Here is an 18,620-nt window from a genome sequence, read left to right as displayed (position 1 = left end):
GGAGGAGTTTTAGGATTTCGGGGAAAAGATCCGAAAACGAAAAGGAAGGGGTCTATTTATAGAGGTAGAGGGAGCTAGGAAGCTCCAAATGAGGTGCGGTTTGCGGCCACGCGATCGTGATCGAACGACCGAGATGATGGAGGGGTTTATGTGGGTTTTTGGGCCAAAATGGAAGGGTGTTGGGCTGCAACACACACGAGGCTTTTTCGGTCCCTTGGTTAACCGTTGGAGTATCAAACAAAGTCCAAATGGCGCGAAACTTGATAGGCGGTCTACCGGTAGTAAACCAAGGCCGCATGACAAGTCTCGGTCCAATCCGAGAACGTTTAACACCCGCACATGAAAAGAGGTAGAAAGGAACACCGGGTGACATTGAAGCGCCGGATTGCAAAACGGACAACGGGGAAAATGTTCGGATGCATGAGACAAACATGTATGCAAATAAAATGCACATGATGACATGATATGCAATGCATGACACACAAGCAAAGACAAAGCAACAACAGCGAATAACTGGAGGACACCTGGCACATCAGTCTCGGGGCGTCACACTGCTGCACAACCCCACGCACGCATCCGCCTCCGCCGATCCAGGGAGGGTGCCACCGATCAGGTTCTGCCTAAATCAGGTTCGCCTAAACCCTAAACTCTTCGTCCATTCAACAGGTCCCAACACACATACGTACAGAACTCCGATGGAGCAGTACCTTCCTGTACGTATGATGATTTTTTATGCTTCCACCGGCAGCACATTCAATAAGACACTTGAAGGTTTTTGGACTTGTGAATCATACAATTTATAAATATGCAACTTCTCTGAATTTTACGCAAAGCTAAATTACGCCTTTTCTTTATCAATGTTCCCAGCTCGACCAGGTTCAAGCTTTTCCTGTAAGCAGTTGGTAGCTTTGTCCTCCTGTAAGTTTACTTTGAAATGGACCTCTACTCTAGCTTCTCATGTTAGCCTACATTTGTGATAGGTCACTCATCAGAACAAAAGGTAAGTATGGGAAATTAAAATAGCAAGGCACCGAAACAGAGAAAGGCATCGGACGTACCTCTACCCCCTCTTGTTGATCTACATCCCCAAGGAAGTCCAGGTTTACCTCTACCCCGTCTTGTTGACCTTCATTCTGGTGTAATCTCAACATTGCATATAACTACCGTGTTACAGGCCATAATGAGGGTATAAATGTCGACGAATCCATCCTAGAAATTGTTCCCGCACCGAGTCACAACATTGACGAGTATTACCCAATTATGGTAGGTATGGGGCTTTTGTAAATAACGTGCATTATCAAATAGTTCTTATTTGATCTTCTCATGTTGACCTACATTTGTGATATGTCACTCATCAGAACAAAAGTTAAGTATGGGAAATTCAAATAGCAAGGCACCGGAACAAAGAAAGGCATCGGATGTACCTCTACCACCTCTTGTTGATCTACATCCCCAAGGAAGTCCAGGTATACCCTCTACCCGTCTTGTTGACCTTCATTCTGGTATAAACACAACATTGCATATAACTTTCGCGTTACATGCCATAATGAGGGTATAAATGTCAACGAATCCATCCCAGAAATTGTTCCCGCGTGACATTGACGAGTATTACCCAATGACACCAGGTATGGGGATTTTGTAAATAACATGCATTATCAAATGGGTTTTATTTGATCATTTCATCAATCATGCCTAACAGATTTGGACAACAACAAAAAACCAAAATAACCTACCATGTCAGTATTGCATATTAGTCCCTCTGGAGGGGTGATACTAGAACAGGACATCACAAATGACGATGACTTTAGACAGGCTTTACATAGTTTAACCTTAAAAAGCTAAATGGTTTGAGCCATGCGTCCATCTACACCATACTACTTTCCACGTATCTTAAAAAATAGGGTCTGTAGCTGGCTCCGAAAAGTAAAAAAATACTACTTTCTGTTCTGCTTATGGACTATAACGACGGACACCTACGCATTACATCTGTCATGTGCGCCACGTAGTGTGACTAATATTCATTTACTGCCTCTGATCCTTGGATTGGATACTAAGTTCTGGAATTGGTAGGAAAGAAGTGGTAAATAACAAGCATTCTGGAATTGGTAATAAAGAAGTGGTAAATAACAAGCACATAAAAGATGCAGGACAGATGTAACATCCTGACTCCAATCTTTGTACTGTGAAGTATGTGATAAAACTTTGTGGTAACATGCTTGCAGAAAGGAACCTGTAGTAACTTGGGAAATGGACATTGGACTGCAAACTGTTCCAATCGCATAATGGCCGGCTAGAAACAAGATACATAGCTTCATCAACTGATCGCATCAAAATATTGGCTGTAGCTGCATTTATCCGTCCCTCGTCAAGCATTGCCCAGTAACTGGCTTGCACACCTGAAGACAATATTTACAAAAAGGAAAAATAATCTTTGTTAACTGACCGCATTTAGTATGAAACTAAACATCTCCATAAAATACAGAGACAAGATAGAATTACGGACGTATCAAGCCAACTATTTAAGGGCAAAAAAGAAAAGCAAACAAAAAGCCTGCCTGCCATTCAAAATACGCACTCGGCCATCCCTTAAATTCATGGTATGTATGTGATCATGATTGTCATCATGTGGATGTGCATGTTCATCTTCCAAGTTACTCAAGCCTGTGATATATTTCTTAACTGTAACCCAGTCAGCAGGACCAAGCTCCTCATCATCTTTGAGATCACCAAAAGCTTCTAATGTCTTGTTTAGAACTTCATGTCTAACATAATTCAACATGCGAAGCTGCAGCAGTAATCAGAATACAACTTTTATGCCGAACCTGAACAGAACATTACTATATACTATATATATATTTAAGGGCAATCACATGTGAAACCATAAAGTACTGGTATTTCTGGAAGCAACATGGTATCAGTCACGCAAAACCTACTCCTCGGAGTTGCTGGATGAAGAAGTTTAACTAAAAATTGTAGTAAGCAAGGCTCACAACACCGTTGGGACTTACAAATAGGTTCAACTGAAAGAAAAATAAATCATTTTCATTCCATGGTTATATAAGATGCTAATCCACCAACCCTGAACTCATAGGCACATAAATAAAATATGTGTAACAATCACACCATATAATCTTCCTATTTACTAATTAATCTTAGGGAAATGAAAGAGGAGTTATAGTTCAAAAGATTTCTGATTAGCACGCATAAACGCAAATTCTTTAACTCCAAGGTTAAAAAACCCACAGATGAAACTTGTAATTTGTAAATCTAACCTTTGTTACTGACAAGTTGTCCATAGCAAGTGCGTGCAGCCAAAATTGTGTGGTAGAACCATTCAATATTCTGACGTGAGAGGGAAATGGATAATGGAGGGTGTGAGAGAGAGGGAAGTGACCTAAAGAGTACAGACTTAGGGCTAGACTAACAGGGACAATATGATAGAAGGAGGTTTACATGGTAATATAAAAGGAGAGGGAGGAAGAACTACAAAGAGCTGAACCAAATAAAGATCCATCTTAAACAAAAACATAGAATGGACAATGTCGCAATGGGACGCACCTTCCCTTCTTGTGCTTATGGGTGTTCATATTCATCTGTGAGCCTAACCACTAGCTTTTGTTCTGTTCCTCTAGGTCCAAAATCTCCACATAACGATGTCTGCCTAAATGCCCATGGTCATGATGGTTTAGATTTTGCGCCAGCGTCTACCCCAAGTGATTCCCAGACAACACCTCTACTCCTGAATGTCGCCAAGCTATCTACTAGAAAGCATGATAAAGAATGCAGTAATAACTTGACAGAAGAACAAAGGGAGCGGAGAAACGCGCGAAGGCAAGAAAATTATCAGAAGAAAAAGGAAGAGAATATGATCAAGCTCCAAAGTGAAAAGCAGAATGTTTCTCGACCCCCTCTTGGTGATATCACCAATGTTCATCAGCCTTCCCATGAGATACCAGGTACGGATCTAGAATTTATACTTGGTATAACTGTAGCGTAAATTTGGTAATGGTAGTTATGGGGCAACGTGATAAAGAAAGCAACAATAACTGCACAGGCGATAAAAAGAAGCAGAACAACACGCGGAGGCGAGCAGCTTATCCGAAGAAAAAAGATGAGACTGTGACCAACCTCCAAGATGAAACTCAGTGTGTTTCCCGAACCCCTCTTGATGATATAACAAGTGTTGATCAACCTTCCCATAGCATATCAGGTACATGTGTTTAATTTTTCACTTCATAAATTAAGTAATCGTTAGATAGAATGACCTCATTCTGCAGCTTCGTGCTTGCTGAACATGGATGATATGGTTATGTTTCAATTTATTGTTCAACCAGCCAACCCAACTAGCTCTAGCTATACATCCTTGTCACATGCTGATGCAACGTTGCCTGCTTCGAGTACTCCCATTGTTGGGTACATTGATGACAATGTACTAGCTGGGTGGCAACATGAGAAAGAAGAACAAAAGGAGCAGAGAAACACACGGAGACGAGAATCTTATCGGAAGAAAAAGGAAGAGGGTACGATCAACCTCCAAAAAGATAATCAAGTGCAGGGTGAGCGACGAAAGGAACAACGAAACAACAGGACCCCTGATGAGCAGGGGGAGTCAAGTGCGAAGAGAAAGGCAGACTATGCTAGAAGGAAAAACACCCTTTGTGCTGAATCAATCGCAATGCCACGTCCAGATCAAACTAGCACATTGTCCAACTCTCACGCTTTCAACCCTCACACACATTGTCCGACTCTCACACTTCCAACCATCACGCAACAATCTGACAGTGAACAGATAGATCGTGCTACAACTGTCAAGTCGGCCCCCACATACATTCGCAACACCGAAACCGATGGTAGATATCCCATCAACGATCATCTTTCATCTTGTAATCATTCATCGGTTATTTATAATGATTCGATAATATTGTAGGTGCATACCTAAGCAGAACCCTAGGTGATGGTGATGTAGATGGCAACCTCATAAAAATCAATGAGCACCTACCAAGTGCCGACCAGCAGACCAGTGATCCGGTAACAAAAGCGGATTATGGCGCTGGCAAGCAGAGTCATGAGTCCAGAGCTCAGCGTAGGACGAGAGAGCGAGCTTTCAAGGGAAGTATGGCGGCGAATAAGTGTCAGGAGAAAATTGGCAAGCGAAAATCATGTTCGCGGGTGCCACATGGTGAGAGGAAGGCTCTGCTAGATCGTCGTAATGCAAGCTTTGCAGGTAGGGTGAATACCCCAGCCGTCAAGTCCATCTCCACATCGGAGATTAGCTCAACGGGACAACCTACCATAGTTGAAGCACACGGTGCCTCAACATCATCTAGCACACCGGAGTACACGATCAGAAGTGAAGGTAACACCCCCATCCTTACTCTCCTTGTGTCCCTTGAGACCGAACCCTCATTTGTGTTGTTTGGCACCTGGGCAGACGACATGGACGCTTACCTCAATGGTCTCATGAATGATAATGTCAGTCCTGACAACCTCTTTGACGATGAATATTACTTGTTTGATGGTGAAGGTATGTACACCCGCTTGAGCGTGATCCACATGTTGGGGGTATCTCACTAATTAGAAACATTGTTTGCAGGCTCAGATGTTGATGACATGGAGCACAATGAATTGGAAGACTCAAGGCACAATAACTATGTCGACCATGATCCATTTGACTATGTGTACTCAAACCTCCCAGCCAACACACACATCCTGAAGCACGTCGCGAACTGCGACCACTGCAAGGCTAAGAAGTTTGTGTCCGAGGCCCCGGGATTATGCTGTCGCGGTGGGAAGATCGAGCTGAAGCAACTGGAGCCCATCCCAGAACTCATGAGGCTTTGGTCTAGCACTAATGTGGACTCTAGACATTTTCAGGAGAACATACGGTTCTTCAATGGCCACTTCTCCTTCACAACCCTCGGCGTCAGCCTCGATGAAAGCTACACAAACATGAAGTCTGGGGTGTACACGTTTCGGGCGCACGGCACCATCTACCACAACATTCATTCCTTCGGGCCAACATCCTGTCCAGAGCATCTACAGTTGTACTTCTACTACGATGACCCAGGCCTAACCCATCGCAAGGCTGCCACCAAACAATTAGACTAAGACGTCGTCAGAAAGTTAGTGGACATACTCAGGGAAAGCCCGTACTCCCAGCAGTTTAGGAGTTTGGGTGTGCACAGGGACAACCTCGACGATTACAGGATAGACCTCAACACTGACCAGATACTAGACCAAAGGAAGTATAATAGACCTCTGTCATCTGAGGTCGCTGCAATTTGGGTGGAGGGCACTGACCTAGCGAAGAGGTTTGATCGTAGGATTACACTTTGCGGGAATGACAACCAGAGGCACATTATACATGTGACAGCTGGCTCGTATGACCCGCTCTTTTACCAACTCTTATACCCAAGGGGGGAGCTCGGTTGGCACCCAAAACTACCTAAACGTGATGTCCCTTGGCCGGTTGTGCAACAACCAAGAGGTGGACGTGATGATGATGATGAAGCAGGTAAGCCTTATGCGTATTATGTTGTTTTGATGAATTGTATAGTTCTCATATGAATCCTAACTTCCGCGTTACTCATCCATGTGAAGAGGGGAATAGCAGGTTATGCGTCTCGGTGAGAGACTACTACTGTTACATGTTGCAGACATGACCTGGGATATTCAATCCCATACTCTGTGGAGCACGATTGCTCCAGCAATGGGGGTGGACATGTACATCAAGATTGAGAGTTGTAGGTTGAAATGGTACAGGAAGAACCAGACAAAGATCCGCGCCGACCTGTATAAAGGAGTTGTTGATGCAATTACATCCGGAGAGACCCGGGCAAGCGCTGTTGGAGTAAGGATAGTGCTCCCTGGAACGTACCCAGGTGGCGACCGCGACATGAAGCGGAGGCATATGGATGCCATGGCAATAGTCCATACCTACGGGAAGCCTGACATCTTCTTGACCATGACCTGCAACCCTAACTGGGAAGAGATAACGAATGAGTTGTTTCCTGGTCAGACAGCGCAAGACCGACCTGGTCTTGTGGCTCGTGTGTTCCATGGCAAGCTAGAGGCTATGAAAGAGATGTTGTTCAAGAAGAATATCCTCGGTGTTGTTGTCGCACATGTATACGTAGTCGAGTTCCAGAAGAGGGGCCTCCCCCACGCACACTTTTTATTGATCATGGATTCTGCCTATAAGCTTGTCGTTCTGGAGCAGTACGACCGACTTATTTCTGTCGAACTCCCAGACAAGCAGAAGTATCCTGAACTCCACGCCTTGGTGGTGAAACATATGATGCATGGACCATACGGTGCTCTCAACCCCAAAAATGTGTGCATGCAACAGAACGAGTGCAAGTGCAGATACCCGCGGCCGTTCAATGAAAACACGGCACATGGCAAGGACTCATACCCTGTTTATCGTCGTCGAGATGATGGTCGGCAGGCTAAGGTCCAGGGTAAAATGTTGGACAACAGATGGGTTGTGCCATATAACACTTACCTTCTACGTATGTTCAATTGCCACATCAACGTTGAGGTTTGCTCCAGCATAAAGGCCATCAAATACCTTTACAAGTACATATACAAGGGCCATGATAGGGCTTCTTTCAGCATCGACCAACCCGACGCCGATGGTAACATTGATGAGATCAAAAGATACGTAGACGCGAGGTGGGTTACTCCTCCAGAGGCGATGTGGAGGATATTTGGCTTCCCCTTGTATGCCAATGACCCGCCTGTCCTACAGTTGCCTCTTCATCTCCCGAATATGCACAGGGTGGCATTCAATGAGCAAGCTCACTTGACCGACGTAGTCGCCTCTGAGAATGCTTCCAAATCCATGTTGACAGAGTATTTCAAAGCTAACCAAAACCACCCGTGGGCTAGGAATATATTGTACAAGGATTTTCCTGGAAGGTTCACATGGCAGAAGGGTAAGAAGTATTGGAAAGAGCGGGTGGAGCGTTATCAGATAGGTCGAATTGTGTCTGCCAATCCTGCCGAGGGGGAGCGATACTATCTGCGTGTGCTGCTAAACCATGTTGCTGGCAAGACATCCTATGAGGACATGCTCACCGTGGACGGTAGGCTATGCGGGAGCTTTAGAGAGGTTGCCGAAAGGTTGGGACTCATCGAGGCAGATAACACGCTCGACGACTGTCTTACCGAGGCAGAGCAGTGGGCAATGCCATGTTCTCTCAGGAGGCTCTTCGCAACAATTTTGGTGCACTGTGAGCCAGGCGACGTGCGTGGTTTATGGGATAGGCACTTCGAGCCTATGTCTGATGACTATCGGCGATCACACACGTGCCCGATTGAGGTGGAACAGATGGTGTTGCTTGACATTAGGGGTATGTTGCAGTCCATGGGAAAAGACATAGCTGATTTCGCTCTTCCATGCATTGACGATGCGTTCGACCCAAACGAGGGCGAGGCCAGAGAAGTGATCGAGGAATCCAACATCGATTTTGACATCAACGACATAAATTGGCATCGTCACTAAACTTGGAGCAGAGGGTTGCATACGACGAGATACTAGCTGCTGTTGAACGCGGTGATGGGGGTGTGTTCTTTGTTGATGGCCCGGGAGGTACAGGGAAGACCTTCCTGTACAGGGCGCTGCTCGCCAAGGTTCGAAGCGAGGGAAACATCGCTATCGCTACCGCGACGTCAGGTGTCGCCGCTTCTATCATGCCTGGAGGTAGGACTGCCCACTCGAGGTTCAAGATCCCATTGAGCTGCGACGATGGCGCCTCATGCACCTTCACGAAGCAGAGTGGTACCGCCAAGCTACTGAGGATGGCCTCATTGATACTATGGGACGAGGCCACCATGACTAAGCGACAGGCGGTCGAGGCACTCGACAACAGCATGCGCGACATCATGGGAAGACGGGACCGACCCTTTGGAGGAAAAACTGTTGTGTTTGGCGGGGACTTCAGGCAGGTGCTTCCAGTCGTCGGGAGGGGTCCCGGGGTCAGATAATCGATGCAACCCTCCGAAGTTCACATCTCTGGAAGGGTATGCGCCAGCTAAGGCTCGTCACCAACATGAGGGCTCATAATGACACCTGGTTTGCGGATTACTTGCTAAGGGTAGGCAATGGTACCGAGGAAGTTGACGATCAAGGAAACATATGACTCCCTAAAGATATTTGTGTGTCGTCTACAGGCGAGGGTGACGACCTGGAGAAGCTGATTGACCATGTGTTTCCGAGACTAGATGACAACATGTCTGATCCGAATTACATGACTTCACGCGCAATCCTCTCCACCACGAACGACAACATCGACAAGATAAACATACGCATGGTAGAGCGTTTTCGGGGGGAAGAAGTAATCTACCATAGCGTTGACAGTGCAGAAGACGACCCATATGGCTACTATGCTCCTGAGTTCCTAAATGGATTGACTCCCAACGGTCTGCCTCCGCATGCACTGAAACTGAAGCTCAACTGCCCTGTCATACTTCTGAGGAACATTGATCTGGCTAATGGTCTGTGTAATGGGACGAGGCTTGTGGTGCGAGGTTTCGAGAGGAACGCCATCGACGCAGAAATCGTGATCGGACAACACGCAGGTAGGAGGGTATTCCTTCCTCGAATACCCCTATGCTCGTCTAACAACGACATGTTTCCATTCAAGTTCAAGAGGAAGCAATTTCCTGTAAGGCTTAGCTTTGCTATGACGATTAACAAGGCTCAAGGACAGACGATTCCGATTGTTGGCGTGTACCTACCTAATCCGGTGTTTTCTCATGGTCAACTCTATGTCGCATTGTTTCGAGCCACCGCGAAGAGAAATATAAAGATCCTCATTGAGAAGGAGAAGGACAAGGAGAATGGCAAGAAGCAAAGCAGTAAATCAAAGAAGCAAAAACGACCTACCTTGTCCTTACAAACCTCGATGAAGAACATCGTCTATAAGGAAATCCTTACAGGCTGAAGTCCGCTCTTAAATATGACAGAGGATTTACTCTTATGCTACAGATAAGTTGGTGCTCTTCGGTGTTCTTGTACAGATATCTTATCTTTCGATGTTAGCAATTAAACCTTATTATGTTTATACAATAAGTCAAATATTAATAATATTGCCTCGGATTTGTGACTTTGCAAGCTGCCAATTTTTGTTGTATGTGACATTATTTTCCCTTTTGCTAGATTGCTTATATATATTATTCTTTTGTTGTTTTGTAATCAATCATCTACTACATCTAAACTCGGCTTTGTTTTCCTGCACAAATTTTGCACACTACCTGGGTCAATCCGTTGTTGTAAAACTAGACTCCACTGGAGTGTTCTACATTAGATAAGTTTTTATGATGCAGCCCTAAAGCATGCAATTCTGAACATGCAGAAAAAAATAAGCATGTAAACAATAATATTACACCAAAAATATCACAACTATATAAACTTTCATCTCTGTTACTAATTAGGAAGAAGGTCATTTCTACTGAAACTACAATGACAATGTCACTAGACTAGAAAACAACTGAATCTTTAATCCCAGTGCAGTAGTGAAACACTTAACCTTTAGGCATGTTTGCATGCTTTCAGTACTGTCACAATTCAGGCCATATTCGTTTGACATAATTTTCCTGGTTTGGTGCTGAAAATTGGCAGTGTATTGTGAAATAACAGTACTAACAGATTATTCTACTGTTATTTATCTAGAGATGGGAGTAGGCTGAATTAGAGCGGGATTGGGCATATGGATACACACAGAAATCTTGCTGAATTGCTTTTTAAACATGTAAATGCTACTCCTTGTTGTACTTTTTAAAAATACTCCTTGATGTGCATTCAGACTCAGAATTCAGAGTGGCTAGAATTTAGTTGCAAATCAATCAGATATGGCGCACCGGCGAAGTGCTTCCACAAGTACACCTAGCAGTTCAGAACTGCAACTACTCCTACTGCAAACAAAATTCAGTAAATTTCAGTGCATCTACTGCAAACAAATTCAGTGCATCAACTCCATGTACTCCTAGAGTACTCTTTCTTTGAAATTCAGTGCATCTACTGGAAACAAAATTCAGTAAATTTTTAGCAACTACTCCTACTGCACAAAAAATTGAGTGAATTAAGCATGCAGAGATACCTGCCACAACTTGATTCACATGTTTGGATTCAGTTGCATTGATGGATTCAGAGTACTACTGCCGGCACTCCCTGTTTCTTGGCTTGCTGAAGAAAGAAAGCAACCAACCAACAAATTCAGAGGAGGGGCTCGCAAGCAAGCAAGCAGGCCAAGAGAGAAAAGGAGGGGCTTACCATCAGCAATGCGGGAGACGGGCGAGGTAGCGCTTGCTGAGACGGTCGATGGAGATGCCGAGGTCGCCAGGCGCGGGGGGCGTTTCGGTTTCTTGGCCTGCTGAAGCAGCCGGAGGCGGGCCACGACGGCGCGTGCTTCGAGTTGGACGAGCGTGAGGTCGTGTGGCCGGCCGGCGGCAGTGATGGGGACGTGGACGGATGGTCGGCCACGCCGGTGACTGAGGCGGCAGTGCCCCCGCGGCGCGTTGCTCAGCGCACGTCGTGCCACAGAGCTTCGAGTTGTCGTCACCCTGGTCGTGCCTGTGAGGCCGGGTCACGGCGCCGCGGCACATCAGGGGCGACAACGACGGGGCCAACGGAGAGGCAACAACGGCCCGAGAGGGAGAGGCGCCGGTGATGCGGGTGAGGGAGTGGTGCCGACGAGGCGTGCGAGGGAGAGGCGGCGGTCGTGGGAGATGAGGACACCAGCTGTGCGGCTGTGGGGGCGAGAGCGGAGGGAGTGTGGGTGACTCCGCCGTGATCTAGATTGTGTGCGTGAGTGGAAAGGGAGTGGAGAGAGTGAGGAGAAGGAGTTGGTGGGTGCTGGTTGGCCCATGATGCGAGTGGGCTTGGGCTTCTTGGGGCCTTGGATCAGCAACCTTTGTTGTAAGAAAACAAATGCCTACAAAAATGATGTACGAAAAAAGATAGTATATATTAAAGTAAAAAGGATATAGATATATTAATCAAAAATGGATCATCCAAATAAATCTTTTTTATACTTATTCCATATATTCAAAATATCACACAGAAAACACAATTTTGAGTGAAGAAACAAAGTATACTTGGTTTATGTTGGAGAAGGGTGACGCTAAAAAGGGCCGAAAATTCACCGAGTTTTTCACAACATAATGATGTGGAGGCGGTGATATCTCATAAAAAACCAAAAAAGTATGCCACTTTAAATGTTATCGCACAAGGTATTCTTTTCAATGTTATTATCGATCTTTCTTTCATCATATTGCCTTTTGTATTCAGCCAATTTGTCTCATTTTAATACAAATTTGGCTCATTTTTGTATCATGACGATAGACTATGTTTGTATCCCTAGAGATATTACAGTCATCGAATCAATCATGTCTGCCCCAAGAAAACCAAGTTCGTGGACATTGAAGATGCCTTGTTATCAAACGATGATTTGGAATGATTTATGAAGGATGTTATGTTCTTACAGGATGGTGTAAGACCAATTGCATAAACTTTGTAATTAATAATATAAACAATATATAATATCGTAAAACATATATATTAGGGTCATTGTGGAATTACAGCTGGTTCATGATCATCTATGAGATAGGGCGGGTGAAAAGGTACATATTATTAGCACGTTTGTTTCTGCCAGATGAAAGAAGACGGACAAAGAGACATAGAAGCATCAAAATTTGTTAAGTGCATCAAGTATATCTCAATAATTTTTAATAGATTTTTAGTTGGATCATCCCTTATATGTATACATTGTTAATGTGCTATTTTTTGTTATCACTTTACATTACAAAGTTAAGTGGACTTAAATTATTATGTAATTGGGACCGTGTTATAGTGTCTCTATCTTACGATTTTAGAAGCCCGTGGCAACACACGGGCATTCTACTAGTGAATCATAGATGCCCTTAGTTTTGGGTTACCAGTAAGTTATTTTGTTTTGCCTTTTTTAGTAGAGTGCAATAGTCTTGGGCTCTTAGCTTGCTATAATATGATAAATGGGGACCACATTGTCTAACATTAGGTTAGTGGTTCGGTTCTTAGGATCTTGGTGTGACCGTAACAGAAATAAGGAAAATATAACACGTACTCTTGTACATTTTTTAAAATAAGGCCGGAGATTTGCCATTTTCATTTATTAAAAACATATTTTCTTGATTAATTTAGAAAAAAGGATGAAACCCGTTAGAAATGCCCACAAATGTCGTCATAGACATGACCGCGTAGGGCACCATTAGCCCACTTGGTTGCTGATACATCTCCAACATATTTATAATTTTTGATTGTTTCATGCTATTATATTATCAACCATGGATGTTTTATATGCATTTATATCCTATTTTATATGATTTTTAGGACTAATCTATTAACCTAGAGCCCAGTACCAATTTCTGTTTTTTCCTTGTTTTTGAATATCGCAGAAAAGGAAAATCAAACGGACTCCAATTGACCTGAAAATTCACGGAGATTGTTTTTGGACCAGAGGAAGCCCACGGAGTACCGGAGATGGACTAGAGGAGTCCAGAGGCCACCATGAGGGTGGGGGCGCGCCCTACCCCTTGGGCCCGCCCCCTATCTCGTGGCCGCCTCGGGGACCCCCCCTGACTTGTTCTCGACTCCAACACCTCTTATATATATCCAAACTTTTAGAAAGAAACCTAGACCGGGAGTTCCGCCGCCGCAAGCCTCTGTAGCCACCGAAAACCAATCTAGACCCATTTCGGCACCCTGCCAGAGGGGGGGAATCCTTCTTCGGTGGCCATCTTCATCATCCCGGCGCTCTCCATGACGAGGAGGGAGTAGTTCACCCTCAGGGCTGAGGGTATGTACCAGTAGCTATGTGTTTGATCTCTCTCTCTCTCGTGTTCTTGATTCGGCACGATCTTGATGTATCGCGAGCTTTGCTATTATAATTGGATTTTATGATGTTTCTCCCCTCTACTCTCTTGTAATGGATTGAGTTTTCCCTTTGAAGTTATCTTATCGGATTGAGTCTTTAAGGATTTGAGAACACTTGGCGTATGTCTTGTATGTGCTTATCTATGCTGACAATGGGATATCAGGCGATCCACTTGATGTATGTTTTGGTGATTAACTTGCGAGTTCCGTGACCTCGTGAACTTATGCATAGGGGTTGGCACACGTTTTCGTCTTGACTCTCCGGTAGAAACTGTGGGGCACTCTTTGAAGTTCTTTGTGTTGGTTGAATAGATGAATCTGAGATTGTGTGATGCATATCGTTTAATCATACCCACGGATACTTGAGGTGACATTGGAGTATCTAGGTGACATTAGGGTTTTGGTTGATTTGTGTCTTAAGGTGTTATTCTAGTACAAACTCTATGATAGATTGAACGGAAAGAATAGCTTTGTGTTATTTTACTACGGACTCTTGAATAGATCGATCAGAAAGGATAACTCTGAGGTGGTTTCGTACCCTACAATAATCTCTTCGTTTGTTCTCCGTTATTAGTGACTTTGGAGTGACTCTTTGTTGCATGTTGAGGGATAGTTATATGATCCAATTATGTAATTATTGTTGAGAGAACTTGCACTAGTGAAAGTATGAACCCTAGGCCTTGTTTCAACACATTGCAATACCGTTTTGCTCACTTTTATCATTAGTTACATTGCTGTTTTTATATTTTCCAGATTACAAAAACCTTTATCTACCATCCATATTGCACTTGTATCACCATCTCTTCGCCGAACTAGTGCACCTATGCAATTTACCATTGTATAGGGTGTGGTGGGGACATAAGAGACTCTTTGTTATTTGGTTGCAGGGTTGTTTGAGAGAGACCATCTTCATCCTATGCCTCCCACGGATTGATAAACCTTAGGTCATTCACTTGAGGGAAATTTGCTACTGTCCTACAAACCTCTGCACTTGGAGGCCCAACAATGTCTACAAGAAGAAGGTTGCGTAGTAGACATCAATCTCTTTTCTGGCGCCGTTGCCGGGGAGGCGAGGAAAGCGGCACTAACACCCAGTCAACGAAGCTCTTTTCTGACGCCGTTGTCGGGAGGTTAGCGCTTGAAGGTATATCTTTAGATCTTGCAATCAAATCTTTTAGTTTCTGCTTTTATCACTAGTTTAGTTTATAAAAGAAAATTATAAAAATGGAATTGAGGATACCTCATATGCTTCATCTTTTTAATGTCTTTCGTGAAAATAAGAATTCCGATAATTGTGCCAAAGTATTAGAAGAAGAATACATTAAAATGTTTGGCACTAAATCTTTGAAGGATGAGCATGATTGCAATGTTGTTAGTATGGATCTTTTGAATATCCATGATGCTAATGATATGCAAAGCCACAAGCTTGGGGATGCTATGTATGATGAAGATGATATTTTCTGTCTCCCAAGTTTTGGTGAGCAAATTTATTATGATGATAGCATGCCTCCTATTTATGATGATTATATTAATGAAAGTGGGTTTGGAAGAGTGTCAACTTTAGGAAGTGATGATCCCACTATTTTGGAGGGTGTTGAATCTTATTGTGATAACTATAAAAGTGGATTTGGAGAGGTCATGACTTTATTTAGTAATGATTCCACTATTTGGGAAGAGGTTCCAATTGATTATGAGAACAAAGTTGCTGTCTATGATGATTATTGTGATGACTTGTATGCTATTAAGAATAATGATATCCATGAAACTTGTCATCATGATTTTAACTTTAATTGGATTATGCCTCACATGATAGTTATTTTGTTGAGTTTGCTCCCACTACTATTCTTGAGAAGAAATTTGCTTGTGTGGAGAGTAATAAAAATTCTATGCTTGTAGATCATGAAAAAAATGCTTTATGTGATGGTTATATTGTTAAATTCATTCATGGTACTACTAAAAATTATTATGAGAGAGGAACATATGCTTTTACATATTGCAATAATATCAAGTTTCCTCTCTATGTGCTTAAAATCTTGAAGTTATGCTTGTTTTGCCTTCCTATGCTAGTTGATTATTGTTTTCATAAGTTGTTTGCTCACAAAATCCCTATGCATAGGAAGTGGGTTAGACTTAAATGTGTTAGTAATATGCTTCATGATGCTCTCTTTATGTTTCAATTCTTATCTTTTATGTGAGCATCATTGAAATCATCATGCCTAGCTAGGGGCGTTAAACGATAGCGCTTGTTGGGAGGCAACCTAATTTTATTTTTGTTCTTTGCTTTTTGCTCCTGTTTAGTAATAATTAATTCATCTAGCCTCTGTTTAGATGTGGTTTTATGTTTTAATAGCTCTAGTGCATTCGTTGCATGGCAATCCCTACTCACTCAAATTGATATCTATTGATGGGCATCTCCATAGCCCGTTGATACGTCTAGTTGATGTGAGATTGTCTTCTCCTTTTTGTCTTCTCCACAACCACCATTCTATTCCACCTATAGTGCTATGTCCATGGCTCACGCTCATGTATTGCGTGAAGATTGAAAAGGTTTGAGAACATCAAAAGTATGAAACAATTGCTTGGCTTGTCATAGGGGTTGTGCATGATTTAAATATTTTGTGTGATGAAGATAGAGCATAGTCAGACTATATGATTTTTTAGGGATAGCTTTCTTTGGCCATGTTATTTTGAGAAGACATGATTGCTTTGTTAGTATGCTTGAAGTATTATTATTTTCATGTCAATATTAAAATTTTGTCTTCAATCTTTCGGATATGAATATTCTTGCCACAATAAATAGAATTACATGTATAAATATGATAGGTAGCATTTCACATCAAAAATTCTGTTTTTATCATTTACCTACTCGAGGACGAGCAGGAATTAGGCTTGGGGATGCTTGATACGTCTCCAACGTATCTATAATTTTTTATTGTTCCATGCTATTATATTATCAACCTTGGATGTATTATATGCATTTATATGCTATTTTATATAATTTTTGGGATTAACCTATTAACCTAAAGCCCAATGCCAATTTCTGTTTGTTTCCTTGTTTTTGAGTATCACAGAAAAGGAAAATCAAACGGACTCCAATTGACCTGAAAATTCACGGAGATTGTTTTTGGACCATAAGAAGCTCACAAAGTACCGAAGATGGACCAGAGGAGTCCCGAGGCCACCACGAGGGTGGGGGCGCGCTCCCTTATCTCGTGGTCGCCTCGGGGACCCCCTGACTTGTTCCCGACTCCAACACTTCTTATATATACCCAAACTTTCAAAAAGAAACCTAGATCGGGAGTTCCATCACCGCAAGCCTCTATAGCCACCGAAAACCAATCTAGACCCGTTCCGGCACCCTGTCGGAGGGAGGGAATCCCTCTTCGGTGGTCATCTTCATCATCCCGGCGCTCTCCATGACGAGGAGGGAGTAGTTCACCCTCGGGGCTGAGGGTATGTACCAGTAGCTATGTGTTTGATCTCTCTCTCTCTCTCGTGTTCTTGATTCGGCACGATCTTGATGTATCGCGAGCTTTGCTATTATAATTGGATTTTATGATGTTTCTCCCCTCTACTCTCTTATAATGGATTGAGTTTTCCCTTTGAAGTTATCTTATCGGATTGAGTCTTTAAGGATTTGAGAACACTTGACGTATGTCTTGTATGTGCTTATCTATGCTGACAATGGGATATCAGGCGATCCACTTGATGTATATTTTGGTGATTAACTTGCGAGTTCCGTGACCTCGTGAACTTATGCATAGGGGTTGGCACACGTTTTCGTCTTGACTCTCCGGTAGAAACTGTGGGGCACTCTTTGAAGTTCTTTGTGTTGGTTGAATAGATGAATCTGAGATTGTGTGCTGCATATCGTATAATCATACCCACGGATACTTGAGGTGATATTGGAGTATCTAGGTGACATTAGGGTTTTGGTTGATTTGTGTCTTAAGGTGTTATTCTAGTACGAACTCTATGATAGATTGAATGAAAAGAATAGTTTCGTGTTATTTTACTACGAACTCTTGAATAGATCGATCAGAAAGGATAACTTTGAGGTGGTTTCATACCCTACAATAATCTCTTCGTTTGTTCTCTGCTATTAGTGACTTTGGAGTGACTCTTTGTTGCATATTGAGGGATAGTTATATGATACAATTATGTTATTATTGTTGAGAGAACTTGCACTAGTGAAAGTATGAACCCTAGGCCTTGTTTCAACGCACTGCAATACCGTGTTCGCTCACTTTTATCATTAGTTACATTGCTACTTTTATATTTTCGGATTACAAAAACCTTTATCTACCATCCATATTGCACTTGTATTATCATCTGTTCACGGAACTAGTGCACCTATGCAATTTACCATTGTATTGGGTGTGTTGGGGACACAAGAGACTTTGTTATTTGGTTGTAGGGTTGTTTGAGAGAGACCATCTTGATCCTATGCCTCCCATGGATTGATAAACCTTAGGTTAGCCACTTGAGGGAAATTTGCTACTGTCCTACAAACCTCTGCACTTGAAGGCCCAACAACGTCTACAAGAAAAAGGTTGTGTTGTAGACATCAGCTGCCAACACAAAACACGGCGCCGCCGTCAAGAAGACTGGTCCAGGTTGACTACACGTGCCATTATCGTCACCCCTCCATGAGCCAATGACTTCAACTACCACTAATAGAAAAATTCCCATTTGCCCTGGTTCC

The sequence above is a fragment of the Triticum dicoccoides genome, chromosome 3A (genome assembly GCF_002162155.2).
Source record: "Triticum dicoccoides isolate Atlit2015 ecotype Zavitan chromosome 3A, WEW_v2.0, whole genome shotgun sequence".
Lineage (NCBI taxonomy): Eukaryota > Viridiplantae > Streptophyta > Magnoliopsida > Poales > Poaceae > Triticum > Triticum dicoccoides.
The sequence above is the reverse complement of the archived record's forward strand: the minus strand, read 5'-3'. Positions refer to the sequence as shown.